We start from the raw sequence: 7080 nt of genomic DNA, 5'->3' as shown, positions 1-7080 counted from the left end.
GGTCAGTCTTCTTGGGAGCAGGTGCGGGCTTGTTGGGAACAGGTGCAGTGGGATTTGCCACCGGCACCGCAGGACGAGCGGGCTTGGCACGGCCGCCCTTGGAGACAGCCTGCCGCTCAGTCCGTGCAATGGCGCTAGATGGCGTTGGGGCGGAGTTCCCCATGGCCGCAGCTTTGACGACGCGGCCACCACGGACCACGTGGTTCCACCCAGGGCCCAAGTTCTCCTGGTCTAGAGAAGGCTTAGCTGGCGCCGATTTGGGCGCTGGCAGGCGCGTGGAGACGCCGTCCTTTCTGCCGCGATCCCCTTTCGCACGCTGCGCAGCGGCCGCCTTGGCTTCCTTCCACTTTCTGCAACCTCTATAGTTCGCAGTGTGGTTGCCCCCGCAGCTGCAGCACTTAAGCTGCTGCTTGGGGGTGGCACACGACCCGGATGGGTGAGCGTCCCCGCAGGCCACGCACCTAGGTGCATAACCGCAGTTCCGCTGCGTGTGCCCGAAGCGTTGGCACCGCTTGCACTGCATGGGCCCCTTCGGTGCGACGTACGTCTCCACCTTGACCCGCAGACCGCAGATCTCGGTAAGGGAACGCACTTTCGCCACGTCGGGGCCCCGTGCTACCGACACTATAAAGTGTGGCGTAAGGGGACGGTCACCGTCCTGGTCCATGGCCCGGCGCGTTGATCGGAGTTGCAGGACACCCTGCACAGTAATGTGCATGGCGGCCAGCTCCTCGCGTATCTCGGCCTCGGGCATGCGCACGCCCAGGTTTTTAATCACCAGGCGCACGCACCGATCCTCGGGGAGGGAGAATGTGTGAAAACTCACACCCTCGCCCTCACCGAGGGAACGCAGGACCCTGACGGTGGCCCGGAATCCGTCGGCGGACTCAGGCACAAGAGTCAGGTTTTCTCCCTTCATCTGCGCCACGATCCCGCAGGCCGACTCCGCGCGAATCCTCTGCAGGAAACCGCGTACGTCCTTCACCCCAGACACGTACACCGGGGTTTTGTTACGGCGCTCCCCCGGAGCCGTTTTGTCCACTTGAGCGTGGGAAGAAGAAGCGGCGTCAGATGACACGCCAGTGAGCGGCCCGGACAGGTCCCCGGAAGCCCGGGGAGACCTGCGCCCATGTGCCTCCTCCATCGAGGAAGCGGGTCCCGGCTGGGAGCCGGGTCCCTTGGCTGAGGGCTTCACTGTCCCGCTTGGCGGTTTCAGCGCGGCGGGGTGAGCGGGGGGAGGTCCGCGGGACGACTTCACGTCTCTCACTCCTTTAACCTCTTGCGAGGCCCCGGCTTTAGTGGGGAGCGGTGCCGAGGAATCCACTCCAGCAGTCGCCCCTTTAACCGGTCGCCCGGCCACTACCCCGGTGTACGCCGCGCTGACCTCAGCATAACTGCCGAGTTGCCGGCCACACGAGGTGGCTTGTTCGCCCGTGGAAGCGTTGGTGTAGGTTGCTGTTACTGCCGCCGCCGAGCCATCGGGCCGATGGACTTTCGCCGGTGCCGGCAGAGGAGTGGACCCGGCTCCGGACAGTGGCCCGGGCGCCGGGCGCCTAGATGCGGGTTCCGTCGAACCGCCCGAGTTGGACAAGTCCAACTCGTTGGCCTTCCTCTTGCCAGCGTTGGCTCGAGTAGGCCCTCCGACCACGGCTACGGCTGTTGCTGTTGCTGCTGCTGCTGCCGCCCGCTGTCGCTGCTTTTCGGCGTCGATGGCGTCCAGAAGCTGCTTCCGCACCTGCTGGAGCAGCTCAGGGAGGTGGGCCTTCAGAAAGGCCAGGTCACCTCCGTCCATACCTCGCCGAGCGCTGAGAGTGTTGAACCAGACAATTCTCTCGACCAGTGCCGAAAAGTGAGATCCAATCCTCTCCTCTATCTATCTCTATCTATCTATCTATGCCAATAGGCCAACCAACCAACCAAAAAGCTAACTGAGGGCGGAGGCCTGCGCAAGCGCAAGCATCGTCCCTACCTAGGTGACACCATTCCTGCACTCAAGGCGCATTGCTGGAAATGGTAAACTGTCTTAATATAAAAAACGGAAATTTTGCTCACGCTAACAGGGTTACGCCGTGGCTGGAGCCTCGACCATTCAAACTGGGATCTGTTGCTGCTGATGGGAGGTTATCCCGTCAGGCAAGTTGTCCAAAGGAATTTGGTTGGTTGGATCTCTGGGGTTTGAACCCAGAGAGGGAGGGGCCGTTTCGGCTGAAGGCCTCTGCGGCGTGGGGGGAAGATCATTTCAGCTGATGGCCTCCATGATCGGGGGGGGAGGGTGGCGGGCCGTGCCCCTATTAAGTTATACCCTGGCATTCGCCTTACAACTGAGGAAAAGCACGGAAAACCTCAGTCAGGGTAGCCGAGTAGTCTAACCACTCGTTGTGCCGACTTGGCCGTCGTTTGGGGACGGCCTCGGCTGGCCTGCTGAACATCGGTCGCCCTCAGTTGCCCTTCGGCGACCTCTGGCAGCCCTCGTTCGGCACGAGTGCCTCCCGAGTTGCCGAACTAAGGGGTTCCCCACACCAGCTAACCTCGAGTCAAATCTCTCAGTCAGTGCTCTGGTGTGGTCGGCAAAGAAAGGGACCCCCAGATCCTCATGTATTTGCCTGCTACTAACGTACCAGGGCGCGTTGGTAACAATGCGAAGACACTTGGATTGCAGAACTTGCAGCTTCCGGACGTGGGTGCGGGCAGCTGACCTCCAGATCGGGCATGCGTAATCCATCATGGGACGGATGAGCTGCTTATAGAGCAGCACACCGTTCCTGATGGACAGGCCACTTCTCCTATTGATGAGCGGGCCTAGCACACCTAATCGTTGCGCCGCCTTCTTTCCCACCTGGTTGACGTGCGCCGACCAGGTAAGCCCGGCGTCAAGGGTGACCCCCAGATACCGCGCTGTTTTGACCCATTCGATCGGCTGGCCGAGAAACTGCACTGCTCTAGGCTGTTGGATGAGTCTTCTCGACGAAACGAAGAGAACCGCGGTGCTCTTCGAGACGTTGATAGCAATCCTCCAGGCCCTGAGCCAGAGCTCAAGTCTACTGAGGTAGGTCTCCAGATACCTGACGAGAAGCGTTGGGCTACGGGACGTGGCTACTAGAGCCGTGTCGTCCGCGTACTGAGCTAACTCGACGTGGCGGGACGGAGTGGGTATGTCGTTGACATACAGACTGAAGAGCACAGGGGAGAGAAGTCCGCCCTGCACAACTCCAGCCCGCATGGCTCGACGTGTGGACGTGGCCGACTGGAAGGACGTCTGGAATGTCCGGTCAGCGAGGTAGGAAGAGATGGTTTTCACCAAGTACGACGGGAAGTTGAGGACGGTCAGTTTGTATAGGAGGCCTTGGACCCAGACTGTGTCGAAGGCTTTGGCGACGTCCAGGAAAACCGCGCCGGTTAGCCGCTTCTCATCAAGGTTTCTGTTGACCCTTTCGACGAGGCGAGCCAGCTGCAGCGACGTGCTGTGTCTGGGTCGAAACCCAAACTGCTCGTCGCGCAGCAGCCCGCGTTCGCTGACCTCGTGTAGGACCCTCGTTAGAAGGATCTTCTCGCAGAGCTTGCCGACCGTGTCGAGAAGACTGATGGGTCTATAGGAAGAAGGTAGCGTGGGGTCCTTCCCCGGTTTCAGTATGGACACCACGCGGGCGTGTTTCCATGCCGAGGGGAAGTGCTGCCTGCGGAGGACCGCGTTGAACACTTTCGTGAGAAAGGTTATCGCTCGTCGTGGGAGATGTCTCAGGACCCTGTTCGGTATACCGTTGGGGCCCGGAGCCTTGCCAACCTTGAGTCCCTTGATGGCCTGGGCGACCTCCGAGGGACTGGTTAATTTCGGTTCACTTGCGGGGGCATACTCGTATGCTCGCATCTCCTCGTTAACCATGTCAATTGCAGCCGGGTCCGACGGGTTGTCTACCGGCTGGAATTGGACCTGAAGGCTGTCGGCCAGGGCTTCTGCCTTCTCGGGGTTCGAGAGAGCCAGTCCTCCCGGCACTATCAAGGGGGGCGACGGAGTGGGGACTCGCATCACCCGCTTGGTCATCTTCCAAAGCGACTGGTCCTCGCAGTCCAAGGATTCGAGCGTGTCTCTCCACTGTTCGTTCCGCCACTCGTTGAGACGATAGGTCACCGACCTCTGGAGTCGATTGACCTGGGTCTTAAGAGCGGGGTCCCTCGTGACCTGCCACCGCCTCCTCAGCCGGTTCTTCAGGCGTATTTCATCCCGAATACTAGCGGGCAGAAGCGGTCGCCTGTCAACGCGGGGTCGAAGCTTGGGAGCGGACGCTGCTGTGGCTTCCAGGATAGCACTGGTCAGCTCCTCGACGCACTTGTCGATTGCCTCCTCGTCGTTTACCACGGGGTTCCCCGGGAGTCTGCTTTCGAGGCAAGCCTGGAATGAAGCCCAGTCCATTCTCGCGAAGTCCGGGCGATCAGGCAGGTTTTGAAAGGACGATCGGCACGTGGTGTCGATGAGGACGGGCAGGTGATCTGAGCTGAGTGCGGGGCATACAGTCAGGTGCACCGGTAGAACGAAGTCCTTGATGAGGACAATATCAAGGACGTCGGGTGTGGCGTTGTGTGTGTAGGGAGCCGTGGTTGGGGAATCCGGCCCGTAGATCAAGCAGGAATTTCTGTTGGCGTAATCACGCAGGAGCGAGCCCCTAGCAGAGATCAGCCTAGAATTCCAGTCCGTGTGCTTTGCGTTGAGGTCACCAGCCAAGAGGACCGGGAAACCCCCGCTTAAGCACTCGATCAAGTCCGACTCAATCCAGGGCCGGGTGGGTGCGAGGTATGCCGCCACGAGCTTAACTTTCCTAGTTGCCAGCACCAGGTGAATGGCGGTTGCTTCCAGTTGCTGCAGACCCGAGACCGGCACAGGGTAGTGATCAATGCCCCTGCGGACAAGGATCGCTGTGCCGCCCCCCAGCGTCGGGCGGTCCGTACGGTGGCAAACGTAGTTCGCGAACCTCAAGGCCCGACCCGACGTGAGGTGCGTCTCGTTCAGGAGGCAAACATCGACTCCGTAGTCACCGAGGAACTGCTCCAGCTCCAGCTTCCTGCCGCGAACACCGTCGGCGTTCCAGTAAGCCAGCCGCAAGGCTTTACCACCGTGTCCTCTAGGCCGTGCAGTCATTGTCGGCCATGAAGAGGAGAACGGTTTTGAGGAGGGCTCGCGGACGAGACCCGCCGGGTGGGAGGGAGTGGATCGCGGCGAGGAGACGGCGCGTCAACTCGACGCAGACCCGTGGTGAGAGGGTCTCCAGGATATCTGCGATGTCCTGGAGCGGTGACTGACCCTTGGGTGGGGTGGGGTCAGTCTTCTTGGGAGCAGGTGCGGGCTTGTTGGGAACAGGTGCAGTGGGATTTGCCACCGGCACCGCAGGACGAGCGGGCTTGGCACGGCCGCCCTTGGAGACAGCCTGCCGCTCAGTCCGTGCTATGGCGCTAAATGGCGTTGGGGCGGAGTTCCCCATGGCCGCAGCTTTGACGACGCGGCCACCACGGACCACGTGGTTCCACCCAGGGCCCAAGTTCTCCTGGTCTAGAGAAGGCTTAGCTGGCGCCGATTTGGGCGCTGGCAGGCGCGTGGAGACGCCGTCCTTTCTGCCGCGATCCCCTTTCGCACGCTGCGCAGCGGCCGCCTTGGCTTCCTTCCACTTTCTGCAACCTCTATAGTTCGCAGTGTGGTTGCCCCCGCAGCTGCAGCAATGCCAATAGGGTGTGAGGAGTTGGATTTTATAGGCAGGGAAGTGAAAGGTGTAGCCTGCCCCGAGCCAATGGGAGCAGGTATGGGAGTGGACCAATGGTAGCACGTGGGCGAGGGTGGGAGAGGGAGAGAAAGTAGAGAGAGAAAGGTGAGTGTAGTTGTATGGATAAAGGCCCTGAAAAGGGCCGAGTTAGTGGTCTGGTTGGTTCTGGCGGCGCACTCTTGCTCGTTCTCGGAGTCCTCGGAGTGTGTGGATCAGAGGCTTCCAGGACCGGCTCAGGTGAAGTCCATCTTCCCTGTTAAAGTTATCAGGATGAAGTTCGATCTCGATGGCTTCCCTGATTAACCGGTTAATGACCTATCCCACAGTAGTCCAGAGCCATAATCATTGGAGAACAGAGCCTTCCTCTGGCACAATAGGTATATTACCAGCAGACAAAGCACCTACTGCAATAGTTTTACCAGGGGTGCGGAAGGAATGCACATGATCAGGAGTCAATTTACCATAAAAGGGGGCAATGAGGCACCCATTCGGCCACACATCAGTGTTATTAATTAAAGGAAAGTCATCTTCATTGGCTAAAACATGAAAAGACGCTTACGAATCAAATTTGGTTTTGAGTCTGGTGCAGACCAGCCTCTTAAGACTCAGTGCTTTTAAGTGATCTTTCCACCTCAACAGATGTAACCTCTGGACTAGAACGGGAATCAAAAAGAGCCTTAGACTTTTCCTTTTTAGAAACAATTGGAAGTGCGACACAGTTACGCACTCTAATTAGAGGTTGACGACGCTGCTTGGTGGCCGCTGGTGTTACCTGAGAAGACCTCTTGTGGGTAACTGTAATAAAACCATCAGAGTCCATTTGTCCTGGAACTTCCTTGCTGCGCAAGCCAGTTAATGCACCATCCTTGTAAGATTTAACTCCTGACTCGGCAGAAGTCTGAGCAAGAAATTTGTGCAGATCAGTCGTAACAACTTTCTTTCTGGGTTTGGAACCGGGCAAGGAGGACAATGATCCCTGGTGCTGCACTTTGGGCTGCATGGGTTGATGATCCACTAGACCTCGCAGCTCTTTAATTTCAGCCTTTAGGACTGTGTTATCACTTTTAAGGAGGGTAACATCCTCCCTCAATTTATTTACACTATCCACCAACGATTTAATCAGGTTAGAGCGCAGACCCCATTAAGACGTACAGTCTCTAGTTGGACACACATAGCCTCATATTTATCAGTCTCACAATTGTCGGCATCAGTACCTAGTGGCAAAATAAGAGACCTTTCAGGAGAAACCACTTTCTTGGAAAGGTCAGAGGTCGAACACGATCGCGTTTTAATCGGCGTATCATCGCTTCGCTGCGATCTTAGATTCTTAACG

This window comes from Zootermopsis nevadensis, unplaced genomic scaffold, assembly GCF_977971745.1.
Source record: "Zootermopsis nevadensis isolate Lab colony 2312 unplaced genomic scaffold, Znev_1.0 Znev_ptg000005l, whole genome shotgun sequence".
In the NCBI taxonomy this organism is placed as follows: Eukaryota; Metazoa; Arthropoda; class Insecta; order Blattodea; family Termopsidae; genus Zootermopsis; species Zootermopsis nevadensis.
This window is presented reverse-complemented; position numbering follows the sequence as displayed.